This window comes from Scyliorhinus canicula, chromosome 7 (assembly GCF_902713615.1).
Source record: "Scyliorhinus canicula chromosome 7, sScyCan1.1, whole genome shotgun sequence".
Classification (NCBI taxonomy): Eukaryota; Metazoa; Chordata; class Chondrichthyes; order Carcharhiniformes; family Scyliorhinidae; genus Scyliorhinus; species Scyliorhinus canicula.
The window spans coordinates 38509713-38528596 of NC_052152.1; the positions used below are offsets into that span (position 1 = coordinate 38509713).

An 18884-nucleotide genomic window follows, 5' to 3' on the forward strand; every position below is an offset into this window, starting at 1 on the left:
ACTTCTCCAGAAAGGCTGTGAGTGCTGTATTTCTGAAACCATAGGGGCAGCATGGTAGCTTTGTGGGTAGCACAATCCTTCACAGCTCCAGGGTCCCAGGTTCGATTCCGGCTTGGGTCACTGTCTGTGCGGAGTCTGCACATCCTCCCCTTGTCTGCGTGGGTTTCCTCCGGGTGCTCCGGTTTCCTCCCACAGTCCAAAGATGTGCAGGTTAGGTGGATTGGCCATGATAAATTGCCCTTAGTGTCCAAAATTGCTCTTAGTGTTGGGTGGGGTGACTGGGTTATGGGGTTATGGGGATAGGGTGGAGGTGTTAACCTTGGGTAGGGTGCTCTTTCCAGGAGCCGGTGCAGACTCGATGGTCCGAATGGCCTCCTTCTGCACTGTAAATTCTGTGATAGAGACCAGAATGAATCTACAGCAAAAGCCTTGAACTGAAAGTAAAGTTTGAGGAAGAGTAAGACTCCTTTCCATTTTCCTTATGTTTTTTTAATATACCCCTTTCTTCCCCTCTGTGTTTGTCGGTCTTGTGTGTGGGAGTAGAAGGTTTGGGCAGAGGGGGGGTGGGGGGAGGCGGTGGGGGGGGGGGGGGGGGCGTTGCAGGGGAAGTTAAAGGGAATTAGGAATGAGATAATAGTTAACCAATTGTATTTATAGCATATTTCATTATAGTTCTTCTTATAAATAAACAGCAATTGTGTTTACTTTTACAAACCTGGGGACTGTAATTATTGGGTGGCCAACAGCCAAGAACTTAGGGTACTTTTCCAAGAATTATTGGCTAATTCACTTGTGTTGTGACTCCGGGTCAAGTGGGGTGGCAATTGACCGTGCACTAACCCAGGGCGTTGTAACAATAGTTGCTGAATTTATGTGATTGTTATTGCTGCTGCAGACTGTTGGAGGATAATGTAGGTGGACTCAATATGTTGGAAACCTTGGCCTGGATCTCCCGTGACGCAGCAGTCATCATCAGATATCTATTCCGTTCAAACTAAGCCATGCCTCAACATTGATTTGCATTTATTGCTGGTTCTTCCAGGCCAGGCATCTCCAGCAATGTGCACCGCGCTGCTTTCATTGGAGAGCACCATTGCAGCTTCAAGGGGAAGACCGGACACATCACTTTTTGTGCAGCATTAGGTGCCGCATGGTAAGTTTAAGTGTTAGTTGAATGGGTGAATGGGTAAAGTGATAGGGTGGTTAGATTGATGAGGTAGGTGGGTTAGGTGGTAGATGGGTGGGTGATATGTTGCTAGGGTGGTAGGTGTGAGAGGTAATAGGTGAATAGGTGATGGGTAACAGTTAGGTCAGGTCTGGAGGGCCGTTCTGCACAACCATGCCACACAACCATGCCACCGATTGGCACGACCGCACCACGGCCGTGCCAAGGGTGGCATGGGCGCGCGATCGGTGGGCACCGATCGCGGGCAGCGGGCCCGATTCCCGCGCACTCATTCTCCCTCCGCCGCCCCGCAGGATTAGTCCGCGGGGCGGCTGAGTGGCATTACGGACCGCGCATGTGCGGGTCTGACGCATATGCGCGATGACGTCACCGTGCATGCGCGGGTTGGAGCTGTCCAACCCGCGCATGTGCGGCTGACGTCATCGTGCGCGTCAGCCGCCGTGAGTCTTGGCGGCCGGGTTTAGCGAACGTTCGCTAAGCCCGCGATGCTAGCCCCGACCGGGGGGGGGGGGGGGGTGAATCGGGTCCCGGGAACGGGTGTTAAGGCTGCCATGAAACACGGCCGGTTTCACGGCAGCCTTTACGACTCTCCGCATTTGCGGAGAATCGCGCCCAAATGTTTTGAGCAAGATGTGCATCTATTTAAATAAAATTAATTATTTTTAACATAAACTTATCCCAGTGTTAATCTTGAAACTAAATTACTTAATTTTGCCAATACTAGAGACCTGGTTGATTTATGTATGTTGCACAATCTTGGAAACTAAAGTTTCTTTGAAACAATCAATGTAAAGAATAAACCTTAAAAGTTAGAATCAATGCATGCTCTGCTGTTAATATATCTATTGGTAGGAATGACATGCGCAAAATAAAAGCTTCCTGATCTTTTGTTGTGCTTGCAGGCATTATTAATGGTTCACTTGCCTCAGATACCATTGTCTCCACTTTAAAATCAATTTCACCATCCCCCTTCCAGCCCCCTGGAAACCACCATTCAACCTCCAACCTTGCTTTCTTCTCTGAAGTGCTTCAACCTGCTGTGACTTCCCAAATACATTCCCAACTGTCGCCATCTGGGATGGCTACTTTCAGTATATAAAATGGACACTCGCAGAACCTATAGGGAAATATGGACAATACTAAGCAACAGGCAGGCACAGAGCCTGAATGTATATTTGGAAAGCAGTCTGCAGACAGAATCGAAATTCTGGGTCGATTTACATAGTGATGGCCCATCTCCGGGAAACAAAGAATGAGTGCTCAGGTAGCCGATACTGTTCCAGACAGTCTGGCGCCACTACCCCAACCAAAGACACAAACAAAGCAAGGCCAACGGCCACCTAGGACACGCCCAGCCATCAAGGCACCCACCCCTTTATTGGTTTAGAACGATGGCAGTGATCAAGAAGCTGCCCAATTAATTGCCCATTCACCTGAAGAAGGAGCCGTGCTCCGAAAGCTCGTGTTTGAAACAAACCTGTTGGACCTTAACCTGGTGTTGTAAGACTTCTTACTGTGCTCACCCCAGTCCAACGCCGGCATCTCCACATCATGCCCAATTAATTGGGACCAAGTTTAAGGCCCGCCTAAAAGCGCGCGAAGCCCCTCCAAGTATAAGAAGGAACCCGCGCGAAAGGTTCAGCCTCTTGGATTCGGCTCTCAAGCGTAGAGACCCTTCCACCAGCACCACCAGAAGCAGTAAGTTCACGTTCAACGCTTGTTACCAGACGGGCGACCTTAGCTGTTCTCCTCTTCGAACCCAACAGCCTCAGATCTGAACAACGGCCATTGTTCCTCTGACCTAAGTGGGCACCCGAAGTTAAGTATAGGTGTTAGTGATAGATATAGTTTAGCCTGTAGTGTTATTGTGCATGAGTAGATCTTACTGTGTGTTAATAAATAGTATTGACTTTGAACTAACTAACTGGTGTATTGGCTCTTTGATCGGTATTCGGGTTGAACCTTGTGGCGGTATCGAGAGATACCTGGCGACTCTGAAAGTATACTCATAATTAGGATTAAGAAAGGCGACCTTATTAACTGCCATATTTATAGCAACTAAACAGAGCAACACAACTCCCTATTAAATCATTTCCAATCAGGATGCCAATCCTGTTACAACACTGAAATGACAGTAACCAAAGACACAGTTCACATCGCATGTGATTGTGACCATGGTGTTGGTAAAACATCTTTGTGCTCACAAATTGGTTAATCCCAGTTGGAAAATCAGACTCACCGGACTGTGCCATTCAACCTGAGGCCTTCCCAATTCACCAGATGTACCGCACGATGGCATTGGGCAAGGCGAAGGTGGAGGGCTTTGCCTCCTCGTCAACTTCTCCTGGTCCTCCTGCCGACCTACTGCTCCCCGGACCTGGAATACTTGGCTGTGAAGTGCCGCCCATACTACCTTCCATGGGAGTTCACTTCTGCCATCTTCACAGCGGTCAACATTCCATCCCAGGCAGAAGTGAATCAGGGCAACCACAAGATTGTACTTCCAAAATTCCACCAACACATCTCCTGTCCCACCAGGGCACTAACATCCTTGACCACTGCTACACAAACATCATGGTTGGCTACTGATCCATCTCCTGCACTTCAGAAAATAGGACCACAAGACGATGCTCCTTCTCCCGGCATATAAGCAGAAACTTAAGCAGGAGAATCCGATTAAGAAGGTCATGCAATGCTGGTCCGAGGCAACGGATGAGCTTGTATATGGCTGCTTGGAGTCAGTGGACTGGTCAATATTCAAGAACTCAGCGGCCAACCTAGACGAGTATGCCACCACCGTCACAGAATTCAGTAAGTGTGTTGATCTTTGCATGCCATAGAAAGTAGTATGTGCATTCCCCAACTGGACACCATGGTTTAACCAGGAGATCCACTCCCTATGACATCCATGTTTGAGATGTTCAGGACAGGCATCCCTGACCTATACAAGAAATATAGGTCCAATCCCTGCAAAGCCATCAGAGACACCAAGAGACAATATGAGACTAAGGTAGAGTCACAGACTAACGACATGAACTTACATAGGTTGTGAAAAGGCCTAAACAACATAACGGATTACAAAGCAAAGCCGAGTAGAATCTCCAGCAACAATGCACCCCTCCCCGATGAACTCAATGCATTCTATGCTTGTTTCGAGCAGGAAGCCAACATACCTTTGTTAAATGCCCCAGGACACGGACACACCCATATCCCCTGTCACAGCTTCCGAAGTCAGATCGGCCTTCTTGAAAGGGAATCCTTGGAAAGCAATTGATCGTGATGAAGTCCCTGGTTGTGCCCTCAGATCTTGTGTGGACCAACTAGTGGGTGTATTGGCAGACATCATCAACCTCTCCCTACTGTGTTCTGAGATTCCCACGTTCTTCACGAAGACCACCACCATAGTGGTGCCAAAGAAGAACCAGGCAATGTGCCTCAATGACTACGGTTCTGTGGCCGTGACATCTATTATTATGAAGTGCTTCGAGAGGTTAGTCATGAGGCACATCAACTCCATACTTCCAGAATGCCTTGATCCACTGCAATTCGCATACTGCCACAACCGGTCCACAGAAGATAGTGGGTTGGGGGGGGGGGGTTGGAGAATTGCCGGAGGGGTGGCGTGAGTCCTGCCCCACTGATGCTGGCTGCCAAATTCTCCGGTGCCGGTTTTTTGGCAGGGACGGGGATCACGTTCCACCGGTCGCGGGCCATTGGCAGTGCCCCCCCCCCCGGCGATTCTCTGGGCCGCAATGGGCCGAGTGGCCACCCGTTTTCGGCCGGTCCCACCGGTGTGAAATACACAAGGTCCACACCGCCACACCGGCGGGACCTGGCTCTGAGGGCCGTTAGCGGTGTCCTCGAGGGGGTGCGGGGAAACAATCTGGCCCCGGCGGGGGCCCCCACGGTGGCCTGGCCCGCGATCTGGGCCCACCGATCTGTGGGAGGGCCTGTGCTGTGCCGGCCTCTGTAAAGCTCCGCCATGGCCGGTGTAGAGAAGAAACCACCTGCACATGCACCAGAACACGCTGGCGCTCCCGTGCATGCACCAGAACACGCTGGCGCTCCCGTGCATGCACCAGAACACGCTGGCGCTCCCGTGCATGCACCAGAACACGCTGGTGCTCCCGCGCATGCGCCAACACGTGCCGGCCAGCAGAGACCCTTCGGCGCCGGTTGACCCGCCTGCCGGTTGGGGGAGAATCCCGGCCACTATCTCCCTGGCCTTACATTCATCCCTGGAGCATCTTGACAAGAAGAACTCCTACATCAGACTCCTATTCTTGACTACAGATCCACCTTCAACACCGTAATACCAGCCAAGCTCATATCAAAACTCCAAAACCTAGGACTTGGCTCCTCCCTCTGCACCTGGATCCTCGACTTCCTGACCCATAGACCACAAGCAGTAAGAATGAACAACAACACCTCCTCCCCAATAATTCTCAATACAGTGGATCCGCAGGGCTGCATACTTAACCGCCTACTAAACTCCTTAAAGACACATGACTGTGTGGCAAAATTCAGCTCCAACTCCATTGACAAGTTTGCTGATGACTGGACCATAGTGGGTGGAATCTCAAATAACAATGAGTCAGAGTACAGGAGGGAGATAGAGAGCCTAGTGGCATGGTGCAACTACAACAACTCGCCCTCAACGTCAGCAAAACTATATCTGGTCATCGACTTCAGGAAGTGAAGTGCCGTACACACCCCTGTCTGCATCAACGAGGCTGAGGTGCAGATGGTTGACAGCTCCAAGTTCCTAGGTGTGCATATTACCAAGAATCTGTCCAGGTCCACCCACATCAACTTTACGACCAAGAAAGCATAATAGCGCCTATACATCCGAAGGAGAATAAGGAAATTCGGCATGTCCGACTTGACTCTTACCAATTTTTACAGATGCACCATAGAAAGAATCATGGGCACGATTCTCCGCACTCACGACGGGGCGGAGAATAGCGGGTGGCGTAAATTTTTACGGCCACGCTGGTCTGACGCCCTCCCGCTATTCTCCCCCCCCCCCACGCCCACCTCCCGACACGAATCGCTGCCGTTTTTTTACGGCGAGCAGCGATTCACCCCTGGCCGATGGGCCGATTTCCAAGGCCTTTACGACCGTTTTTATGAACGTAAAACAAACCTGGTCTGACCGTTCGTAAAAACGGCCGTAAAGTCCCAATCTGGGGAACCATGGAACCGATTGGCACGGCCGTACCACGGCCGTGCCAAGGGTGCCATGGGCCCGTGATCGGTGGGCACCGATCGCGGGCAGCGGGTACTTACCCCACACACTCTTTCTCCCTCCGCCGCCCCGCTGTATCCATTCGCGGGGCGGCTGAGGGGCATACCGGCCCGCGCATGCACGGATTTCACGCATATGCGTGATGACGTCATCCGCGCATACGCGGGTTGGAGTCGTCCAATCCGCGCATGCGCGGCTGACGTCATCTGACACGTCAGCCGTCGCTAACTCTATGCCGGAGTTCACGGCTGCGCGATGCTAGCCCCGACCGGGGAGCTGAATCGGTTCCCGGTCGGGGGGGCGGAGGCTGGCGTCAAACCCGCCCGTTTTTGACGCCAGCTTCCCGAGTCTTCGTGACTCGGGAGAATCGCGCCCCATATCTGGCTGCATCACAGCCTGGTATGGCAACTGCTCAGCCCAAGACCATAAGTAAGACCCTGTCCCACATCTACCCATCCTCAGGTACAATTGAATTTATTTACTCCCACCTCCATCAATTCCGTATTGCATTCAATTTCCTGCGGGCAATTGAAGGACAAAATGTGAGATGCCTGCTGGAAACAGCTGGGGGCTTCAGGTAAATATTAACTCGAGGGCAGGAGGATTCAGCGGGTCATTGTTTGAGCTTCGGGCTTGCAGGATGTCGTTTGGCACTGAGTCATGAGGAGAACAAGCTGAGGCAATAATAATTACTCTCAAGGGGTCTACACTCATGGTCGCAGCAGAATCTGATGGTAACTCCTTCTCCTGAACTGCCTCAAGTTGGCTGGACTTATTTTGCCCTTTCTGTCTGGATCAGTAAAAGCATTCCTGCCTCTGAGGTGGTCGTGTATCATTTAAAGTCCCATTCCAGGAATTGAGTACGTAAACTGAGTTTACGCTTTAGTGAAGACTTGAGGGCAATTCTGATAACTTTCCTGCCCCACTCAGCTGTTTGTACTAATTACGCAATCAGCAGAGTCACAGTGTTGTTCAGTCTCATTACTGAATGAGTGTGGTCCAAAAAGACCCAGGCAGAAACTGCAAATTTCATTTGAAAGAGTAAAGATAGCACATTGTTGTTCCCTTTTCTTTGGGTTTCTCCTAATGTACGTGCTGTCGTAATGTCTTTAGTTACTTAATTTCCAAACTATTTTCAGATATTTTGTCGCAACTTGCAACCACATTACAGAGCCTTTGAGACAAGTGGCCCCGATTGTGCGGTCAGCAGTGGGAGAACGGCACTCGCTGCACATTACAGTCACACTTTCTCACAGAATTTCTCTGGGCTTTGAGCCGCGATTCGTAACCTGAAACAACATGCCCCCCCCCTTGCAGGGGATCGAGGGGCCCTGGCAAATAGGGCAAGTGACAATCCAGCGTCTTAACCGATCAGGTTGAAGAACCCTAACTAAGAAGCAGAGAGGGTAATTTTAACACCCCTCCGAAAATGGACGTGTTTGTGGGTCAGGTGGTTAAAACATAAAAAATATGAGACGGCAGTCCACCCCCCTTTCCAGTTTTGATGGAGACAGGTCAAGGGGTGGGCATCCGATCCACTCTCAGGAAGCAGAACTGTCTTTGAAACCTTTGCAAAAGGCTGCAAGCCTCCATTTTAACCACAATTCTATTTCCAACCACTGTCATCCGGGTTTCACAGTCCTCAGGAAATCTGGCAGGTAAAAGGGGGTGAGAAGGGCTGGGCCCAACACGTAAGTGTCTTTACAGCTGGGCTGGGGGAGCAGACATGTTTCTTCCAGGCCCAACACGCTAAACTGTTATTTAAAATAAATCTCCAACAATAATTAAAATCTGAGGGAATGAGACTCCTCTTCTGCAAATTAGTTTTCTGTGCCAGAGAGGTCGTTTTGCAGCAATTAAGACATATTACATTGTTTTAAAAAAAGTTATACTTGAATGGAAAAGCCCTAACATTTTTGGTTGTTTAATGGGTATTGGTCATGTTAATATTCCAACTTCACATCCTTCCACATATCGTAATGTCTCGTCTCTTGGCGAGATATTGTTAGAATGAAGCTTCCGCAGGGGCAAAGCAACTCAGACAGCATCTTTTTGATTTCTGTGTTTAACTCTGTATGTCTGGGGCGGCACGGTGGCACAGTGGTTAGCATTGCTGCCTACGGCGCTGAGGACCCGGGTTCGAATCCCAGCCCTGGGTCACTGTCTGTGAGGAGTTTGCACATTCTCCCCGTGTCTGCGTGGGTTTCACCCCCACAACCCAAAGATGTGCAGGGTAGGTGGATTGGCAACGCTAAATTGCCCCTTAATTGGAAAAAATGAATTGGATATTCTAAATTTAAAAAAAAAACTCTGTATGTCTGGTTGCTGGAAGTTGCTGTCCAATTTACTCTTTAAAAACAACGAGTGCTGTTACACTTACCATTACTTTCTCCACAATGTCCAGGCCAGCATTTAGAAAAAGAAACAATCAATGCAAGTTTAAAAAAAATTAACAACATTAGTAGTATAGTATTATGTGTCACTCAATATCTGTAAACACTTTGCTGAGATCAGCATAATATCACAATACTATTTGTGATTAAGTGAATGTTTCCACTTTTTGTCAGGTGAACGGAAATATATTTTAAGCGCTATTCTGTGGTTCATCTAATATATTATTCAAACGAGATGATTAATGTTAAGTCACACAGAATTTGTTGGAAATACAGAGGAGGCATATAAATGATAGCAACAGAAAATAATGATTATATTGTTAGGATATTTCCAGGAGGGCGGCAGGGTAGTGCAGTGGTTAGCACTGCTGCCTCACGATGCCGAGGACCCGGGTTTGATCCTGGTCCCGGGTTACTGTCTGTGTGGCATTTGCACATTCTCCCCGTGTCTGCCTGGGTCTCACCCCCACAACCCACAGATGTGCAGGGTAGGCGGATTGGCCATGCTAAATTGCCCCTTAATTGGGAAGACAAAAGAATTGGGCACTTTAAATTTTAAAAAAAGGATGTTCCCAGCAATTTCTCAATTGGTTTCAGATTTTCAGAAGATAGTTCACGAAACAAGGGGTTGATCATTGTGTTGGTGATGGGGGTCTTGGCCGCAGAGTTGGTGAGACCCCTGCGTTGCCCCTTCTCGAGAAGGCCAGCTGCTTTTGTGCCACGCAAGCACCTGACAGGCCAGCGGAATGCTTTTGTATCAAAGATACAGGGGACAGAAGTCTTGCCCTTAAGAGCTGCTAATCGATCAGCCACTAGCAGTTCTTCTGCACTCAACAGCACCACTGGTGAGGTGGTGGTTACTGCTGGGTTCAGGAGAGCAGCCAGCCTCTGATCCACCTATCTGATTAAGAAATCTTACGACATCAGGTTAAAGTCCAACAGGTTTGTTTCAAACACTAGCTTTCGGAGCACAGCTCCTTCCTCAGGTGAATGAAGAGGTAGGTTCAGAAACATATATATAGACAAAGTCAAAGATGCAATATGATACTTTGAATGCGAGAATTTGCAGCTAATTAAGACTTAACAATTCCAGAGAGAGGTCCCCCAATTATCCCTCTCTCTGGAATTGTCTCCTGGAGGGGAGGGGCGGGGGGGGGGGGGGGGGGCACGGTGGCCTGGCCCGCGATCGGCGCCTACTGATCGGCAGGTGGGCTGGTTCCGTGGAGGCCTACTTTACTCCGCCCCAGGCCCCTGTAGGGCTCCATCATATTGCCCCGGGGCTGGCGTGGAGAAGGGAAGCCATGCGCATGCGCAGAAATATGCCGGGCAATCCCCGCATGCGTGGAAATGCGCCGGCCATTCCGCACATGCATGAAATCACGGGGGCCGTTCCGTGCTGGCTGGAGCTGCGGGGACCACGCCGACACCAACATAGCCCCCTAGGAAGGGGAGCATTCCCCATTATCGGGGACCATTCCCCATTATCAGGGACCATTGACTCCTGAGTGGTTGGCGCCAGTTTTAACGCCGGCGTGGGGACATAGCCCCATTTGTTAGAGAATCCCGCCCCCGGTGTCCAGATATTTAAATGACCCACAAGGCTCATTTCCTCTGCTGGTAAAAATGGGATCTGCTGGAAATGGGGGTGGGAATTCCGCATCCGGGTCTCGCCTGGCACTTTTAAAGGCTTCTGGAGTCAGCCTATTTCTGAAAAAATCTGGCCCTGTGTCACCAAAGTAGTTTCTGGGCAGGAATCATACGCAGATGTCACGCCAGATTTTACTCATCATATTGTGAAAGGACAAAAAAAAACACTTTGCAGTGGCAACCCCTGAAACCAATTTTATGAATAGTAACACGGAACCTAATGCCCGTTTGAGGACACACAACATGACTGGTTCACTCTGAGGCAGCTTGCAACAGCGGCACTCAGTAAAACCAAACCTTGAGACGTCATGCCAACAAAAATGTAAATCTTCAAATTGTGTGCTGATGTGAAGCTGGCTTCTAATCCTCCCTTTACCCTAAGTCCCTGCACCACAGCACTGCCCCCCTCCCCCTCCACTGCGTCCCCCCCCAACCGATCCGATATAGCATTCAATTCCTGCCTTCCTACCGTTTCCCACCTCAGCGTCTGATTTGAAGACTGACGGGGGAACAGTGGCGTTTTACACCTGAAACTACAGCGCAAAAGCTGCAGTGATCCTCTGTCTGGTGGGTTGGGGGGGGGGGGGGGGGGGGTGAGCGGGCATGCAACGTGATGCCCCCGGCTTTACCTGCGGTTATGTCCGGAGAATTGCCGGCTCCATGGCCGTGCATGCGCACGCCGGTGGCCTGCAGCTGCCGGGCCTGAAACATGGCGCCCGCCGCGCGCAGAACCGGCCTGCCAAATAATACCCTCCTTTGGCCAGGCTCGCCACCTCCGGACCACCCACTACCAATGCCTCAAGCCCCCGCCAGAGCACCCCCTGCCCGCAGAACGGCTCCCGCCCGATTGTGGCGGCGCTGGACACAGTCTGCAGTCGCCACGCCGGGTTCAGTAAAATAAATAGCATGAGGGACCCACGCCGTTGGGAACTCGGCCCATCCGGGGCAGAGCATCGGGGGAAGGGCCTCAGGTGACATCCTGAGGCCGACCACACGGCGTGCAGTGTAAAATGCGAGTACACCGTTTTGGAGGGGGTGGAGCATCGCAAAAGCGCCGGCGCCCCGATTTCAGAGCAGACGGGGATTCTCCGGCCGATCACTGAATGCAATTTCAGCGTCGGAGACCGGAGAATCGAGCCTATTAAATCTGGGCATGGCTTCCTGGGCTGCTGGTGGACTCAACCCCTGACGTCTCAGCATGTGGGTGGGGCCACCAACTCCACGCAAAAACTCTGACCTGCATTTCTCGCTCCTTGACCCTCACAGGCATCAGCACTGTTGAGATGCTGAAGCGTCATTTACGCTCCAATGACTGGTTGCTTCACTTCATCAGCTTTCAATTAATGAGGCCTGAGGTCCAATATTGGGGTTATCTTCGGGTTAATCAGGGCAGCGGTTAGCACTCCAGCCTCACGGAGCCAAGGTCCCAAGTTCGATCCCAGCCCTGTGTCACTGCCGTGTGGAGTTTGCACTTCCTCCCTGTAATGAACTCCAATTGGCTTTATTGGTTGGCCAATTGGAGTATGAGCTCCCTCAATGATAGCTCATTGAGGGGGCCCATATAAGCACCTGTGTAGGCTTTGTGAGCCAGTCTTAAGTTGACTGGACTGCTAGCAGCACTGTTTGTAGCTGCTCCTGTAATATCGTTATTGTAAATAAATATTGGCGTGGTGACGGAACTCCTGCCTCCCGTGGATTACTACACTCCCCGTGTTTGCCTGGGTTTCACCCCCACAATACAAAGATGTGCAGGATAGGTGGATTGGCCACGCTAAGTTGCTACTTAATTGGAAAAAATTGAATTGGGTAAATTTTTTTAAAAAATCTTTGAGTTAATCATTCGGTGCTGGTATCTTCCCCTGCATACCAGTGCATTCAAGAAACAGCTGTGCCTAAATTTGACCACTTATAGTTTTAGGATAGAATTGAGGACTTCTAAGAAAATTTATGAGCAGAACATCTTCATGCTATTTTTTTAAACACCCTGCTCAATAATTGGGAGGGCCTTACTTTACTTTTGCTGCAACAGCATTTAAAGGCCTTTCCAAATTAGCTGTTGATTAAAATGCAGAAAAGGGTTGTTGTCTACTTTATATTCACTCGTTTTGGATGAGCCACCCTGAGTCATAGCCTAGTGTCACCTTAAAATGCCGATGTTCATTCAGATAAAGTTGTAAATGGGCTAAACAGCAATAACAACTCAAAATGAAGGAAATACAAAAAATGCTGACTTGCAAAAATGCCACATGAAAGGTGTGTTACTGTGTTTCTGCACGTCATCATACCACGCATTTGTGCGTCAGGACACCATGATGTTTAAAGACCATTTCATAAATTAGCATAGCTTACTTGTCTGACAGGATGTGGTTTAAAGAATTCTAACTAGATCTCAGTTAGGTTAAGAAAAGCGGAATATATTTATTATATTGGTAGTGCCTGTCCTCCTATCATCAGGAAATGAGTGCCTTAACGTTATTCTAATATACCTGCAGTGGTAGACACCTTGGGCGGGATTCTCCGACCCCCCCGCCGTGTCGGAGAATCGCTCCTGGGGCCGGCCCCCGCCGTGTCCCGAATTCTCCGCCCCCCGAGATTTGGCAGGGGCGGGAATTGCGCCGCACCGGTCGGCGGGCTCCCCGTGCCGGTCGGCGGGCCCCCCGCGGCGATTCTCTGACCCGCAATGGGCTGAAGTCCCGCCGCTGACAGGCCTCTCCCGCCGGCGTGGATTAAACCACCTACCTTACCGGCGGGATTGGCGGCGTGGGGGGGCGACAGGGTCCTGGGGGGGGGCGCAGGGTGATCTGACCCCGGGGGATGCCCCAACGGTGGCCTGGCGCGCGATCGGGGCCCACCGATCGGCGGGCGGGCCTGTTCCGTGGGGGCACTCTTTTTCTTCTACCTTAGCCATGGTCTTCACCATGGCGGAGACGGAAGAGACCCCCTCCCATGCTCATGCGCCGGTATGATGTCAGCAGCCGCTGACGCTCCGGCGTATGCGCGGACTTATACAGGCCGGCGAAGTCCTTTCGGCCCCGTCTGGCGTGGCACCAAAGGCCGTTCACGCCAGCCGGCGGAGTGGGAACCACTCCGGCGCGGGCCTAGCCCCTCAACGTGAGGGCTTGGCCCCTTAAGGTGCGGTGACTTCCAAGCTGCAAGTTATTTCATTGTCTCCTGTGGGTCCTCTCGTGACCAAAGAGGTCATGCAGGATTGGCATGTCCACAGGATTAGCGTCAATGTTGGTGATTGTGAGGAACGTCTGAGCTGTGCCAACTCTGGCCTTCTTCTGGGCATGTCAGATGCAAGTTTGGCATAGATGGTCCTTGAAACATGTTGAACCAAATCTCAGTGCTTGCCTCCACCTAATTAACTATTCTACATTAAATCAAATCAGAATAGGATTAACTCATAAATACAGTCACAATCTCTTTAATTATGAAAGTACGGGCGCGTTTCTCCGACCTCGTTGCTCTCTCGCTCAAGCGAAACAAAGTCGGTGAATAACGGGAGAGGCTGAAAACGCGAACCGTGCCAGATGCCAAACAGTTTGCAATGCAACCGACGTAGCCAAAATCAGGATCTCACCGTAGCGTGGCGAGAAACCAATTATCAGCACTTAAACACTATTTCCATACAATTAATGAGAGTCACCCCATATCCAACGGCCTTCTGCCACTCAGCGGCCTCCCCAACAAGTGGTCACGCTGCCGCCGATTAGTACTCCTTTTGAAAAATGTGAACATGGTGGAAGGGCTTCTGTGGGGGGCCTTGGAGGAAAGTAGCCATCTCTGCTGACAGGCAAAGACCTTGGGGCCGCTGGGCTTGCCGCACCAGTACTCGGTGGGGGACCCTTGACTGGGGCGGGGGACCCTCTGCAGGGGTGGGCCACAATGGGAGGGCGGTGCGGAGGCGTTTGGGGAGGCAACCACCCACAACACCACCCTTCAGTGGCGTGCAGAGGTCTGGTGATGCCCGGGGCAAATCTTGATTGTATGCCCCAAAGACTCAAGTATAAGGCCTAATATACTGAGAAATATTATGAGAAAGGAAAACTTTTGAATATATAAACACAGATGAAACATGAAATAAACGCTTTATTCGATTTTAATATAAATCAATCAAATTTATTAAGTTCTTTTCCCCAAATGATACCTCCTGTCACAAAACACCTGAACTACTTCACTTTTTACATCAGAGGTGAGAAATTCTTTTTCAATGCTTATTAAAGCCAGGTTGGTCAGTCGCTCCTGTGACATAGAAGACCTCAGATATGTTTTTATTAATTTCAGTTTTGAAAATGACCTTTCACTGCTTGCGACTGAAAATGCGATTGTAAGCAGTAATCTGTATGAAACACACAGCGTCGGAAAGACATCCCTCCCATACTGCAGTAAAGACTCCAGAGCATCTTTAGGATCAGGGGGAACTCTATTCCCTCCAGCTCGAAGGAGCATCTCAAAATCAATAATTTTGTCATATAACTGAATTGCAACCACATCATTGTCATAATAATTTGCAAAGTCTGAACATTCCTTTTTTAATTTCTCTCTTTCTTGTTCATCTTCAATCACTCCTGAATTCAAGTTCAGAAGAAAAGAAAATCGGTCACTGAGTCTTTGAAGACGGACACTGCGGTCTTCAATTTCAGTTTTTAATCTGTTCACAATCTCTACCATTACTCTATTCATTTCTTCTTGTGCCGTCAGTCCACTATCTCTTGCTGACTCTCCAGGCATTATTCTTCTTCTCCTTGTTCGTGCAATTGGTATTCCCCAATTTTCACAATATTCATTGGCTAAATCTATTGCATTGTGGATAATTTCGTCATCTTCAAATTCAAGATATGAATAAGTCCTCTCAGATCACAAGAAGCTTCATGGAACCCCATTTTCGGATCCTGCAAATGTTTTGAGACTTTATCCACTGATGATAAAACTGAGTACCAAAAATTTAATAAAGCTATAAACGGGAACTGTTGAATAGAGTTCAGTAGCGATCCTGCATCAGATTTAGTTTCCCTTGAAAATTCTCCTTCCAGCAGGTGTTGAAGGCTTGCAATAACGTTGTCACACTCTTCGTGGATTACTTGCACAGCATCATGGCTGGAACTCCATCTTGTGTCACACTGTCTTTTCACAGTCCGAGTGACAAATGATTTTAACACTTCCCAACGAGAAGTAGATGAAGAAAAAAAGTAGAGTTTTTCTAGAATGCCAAAAAATGTAACAACAACAGGTTGCACCTCACTTGCATGGACACAGGACAAATTGAGGCTGTGGTTCTCGCAGTTCACAAACACAGCTTTTGGGTTAACTTCAAGAATTTTTTGTTGAACACCTCCTCTCACTCCAGCCATAACTGCTGCGTTATCATATGTTTGACCACGACAGTCATTCATGGAAATTTTGTCTTCTTCCAATTTTTCCTGAATTTTATTTACCAGGCTGACTGCATCTTTCTTGTTGACTTGAAAAAATCCCAGAAATGTCTCCTTTATTTCTACTTTTCTGTTTTCATCAATATGAACGTAACGCAGAATTTCAGAAACCTGATCTTCATGGGCAATATCTGGAGTTGAATCCAGCATTATGCTAAAATATTTTGCGTCCTTAATTTCGGAAATTATATTTTTCTTGACAGTTTCACCAAGAAGATTGATTATTTCGTTTTGAATTCTGTTGGACAAGTAGGTGACACTTTTTGGTTTCTCTTTCCCTCTCTGCAAGTGTTTTGCTAAGATGTCATCATATTTGGCCAAAAGTCTGATTGTTGCTAGAAAGTTTCCTGTATTTTCACTGACTGTCTCCCCTGGCTCTGATAACCCAGATATTCCTTCTCCTCGATGTCCACGATAGGCCAGATTCTGTTTTGCCAGAAAGGATATAACCTCGACAATCCGTTCAGTTATAGCTTTCCATCTTTTCTTTTCAGCAGACATTTGCTGTTGAAGTTCAGCATCTATCGTAGTTGAATGATGGAGTCGAACTACAAGGTTCGGGTATTCTCTCATGTGAGTTCTATGAGAAGGGCTTTTCTCATGGTCAGGTATTGTTGGATTTAATTTTCTCCAAGTGGAGAAACCGTCTCCCTTTCCAAAGTTTGACACAGACAACAAATGCTCCTTTGAAAACAAAAAGCAAACAAAACAGTAGCATGCTTTCCGATATGGAGAGTATAACAACCATTTTCTCTCCACAATTTCTCCGTTTGTGGAAACTTTATCAAACCACTGTTTGGAAAATGATCTCCCATCCTTCTCAGCAAATGGACCACTTTTATTCTGATATCTTTCAGGGCCATGTTGTAATATTGTTATCTTCAAATTACCTGGAATCGGTTTCTTCAAACAGCCAAAATCGCTTCTTTGCAAAAATATGCAAATATCTTCTTTATTTTCTTCACATGGATCATCATCCTGACAACGAGACTGAGGAGAGAGAGTATTATGTTCTGACCGAGCTGAATCCGTATCAGAAAAATCCTTCTCTGCACCCACATCATCTTTTACTTCTCCAGGTTCTCCTACTTCTTCTTTACTTCTTTTTATCCATGCATCTAATGCCCCTCTTTGATGGGACTCTTCTTCGACTCTGGCCCTCTTTTTTTTCCTGTTCTGTGCTCCACTCGGTTGTACACGAAATACTCGTAACATTTCATTTTCTATCTCAAAAACCGTAAGACGCATGAGAAAATGGGAAGAAAATGGTAAACAATCGGTCAGTTGCAGACGGATAAACCATATTTCATTTCTTTGTTCCTTCGTATCAAATTATTTCACACTGATTCTCCACTGATAATTTTGTGCAATTTATATCATAGACTTGCAAATTAGTGGTATCTGTATTCGAATATTAGCATGTTAAGGAATAAATGTCTCCTATTCCGAGATTAAATGCCATAGCAGTCCTCTGATCATCCAGGCTTCACTCTTACTACATCCCACGTAAATATTTCATTAAATATCGCCAAAAAACCTATAAAAACCGTAGTTGCACCTGTTCTAGAGCTATTCACTGACCTGAGTAGGTAAAATAACTAATCTAGATGCACAAAAAGCTGAAGAAAAGACGAGTTATGACTCGAGGAAACGCAGGAACGAACAGCCACATCTGCTTGTTGCTTTTGATGGTTACACCACGTACATCATGCGCATGCGTGTGGGGGGGATGGGGAGAAGGACCATTTTCTCTAGACAGAAAGGGTACACCATGTTAAAGGAATAAAGGGCTAACAACTGCCTCTGCAGTGTGGTGAGCCTCCAAAAATTGATTTACCACCGCTGAAATTTTAAAATTACTATCTTATTTCCTTCTCTGGGGCAGCACGATGGCCTAGTGGTTAGCACAACCGCCTCACGGAACTGAGGTCCCAGGTTCGATCCCGGCTCTGGGTCAATGTCCGTGTGGAGTTTGCACATTCTCCCCGTGTCTGCGTTGGTTTCGCCCCCACAACCCAAAAAATGTGCAGAGTAGGTGGATTGGCCACGCTAAATTGCCCCTTAATTGAAAAAAATAATTGGGTAATCTAAATTTTTTCCTTCTCTGATTGGATGCCCCCATCCAATGGATGCCCGGGGCCAATGCACCGTTGCCCCCCCCCCCCCTCTGCACGCCACTGCCCACCCTTCCCAATATTCAGGCTTGGGCTGATAAGTGGCAAGTTGCATTCGTGCCACACAAATGCCAGACAATGACCATCTATGAGAGAGGATCTAACCACCACTCATTGACATTGAATGGCATTACCATCATTGAATCCCCCACAATCAACATCATGGGGGTTACCATCGATCAAAAACTGAACTGGACTAGCCACATTAATGCTGTGGCTATCAGGGCAGGTCAAAGGCTCGGAATCCTAAGCGGGTAACTCACTTCCTGACCCCCCAAGCCTACCCAGCATCTACAAGGCACAAGTCAGGGGTGTAATGGAATACTCTCCCCTTGTCTGGATGAGTGCAGCTTCAACACTATGGAAGCTCGACACCATCCAGGACAAAGCAGCCCACTTGATTGCTCCTTCCTCCACAAACATTCAAACCCTCCACCACCGATGAAGAGTAACCTTGTGTACCACCTACAAAATGCACTTCAGCAACTCATCAAGGATTCTTAGTCAGCACCTTCCAAACGCACAACGACTACCATTTAGAAGGATATGTGCAGCAGAAACCTGGAATCCCCGCCACCTGGAGGTTCTCCTCCAAGTCACTCACCATCCTGACTTGGAAATATATCGCCGTTCCTTCGCTATCGCTGGGACAAAATCCTGGAACTCCCTCCCTCACAGCACTGAGGTGTACCTACACCTGAAGGACTGCAGGGTTCAAGAAGGCAACTCGCTGGGCATCATGGTGGCACAGTGGTTAGCACTGCTGCCTACGATGCTGAGGTCCCAGGTTCGGTCCCGGCT

At 48.6% G+C, this 18884-nt stretch overlaps 1 long non-coding RNA gene across 2 annotated transcripts in view; it reads left to right on the top strand.

Moving 5' to 3' along the window:
• The first annotated feature begins 976 nt into the window (after window positions 1–976).
• LOC119968598 overlaps window positions 977–18884 on the top strand; it is a 56539-nt gene continuing 38631 nt past the window's right edge. For both annotated transcript variants that reach the window (XR_005461147.1, XR_005461148.1), the window contains exon 1: window positions 977–1153. This is a non-coding gene — a long non-coding RNA (uncharacterized LOC119968598). The remainder of the gene's footprint in view (window positions 1154–18884) is intronic.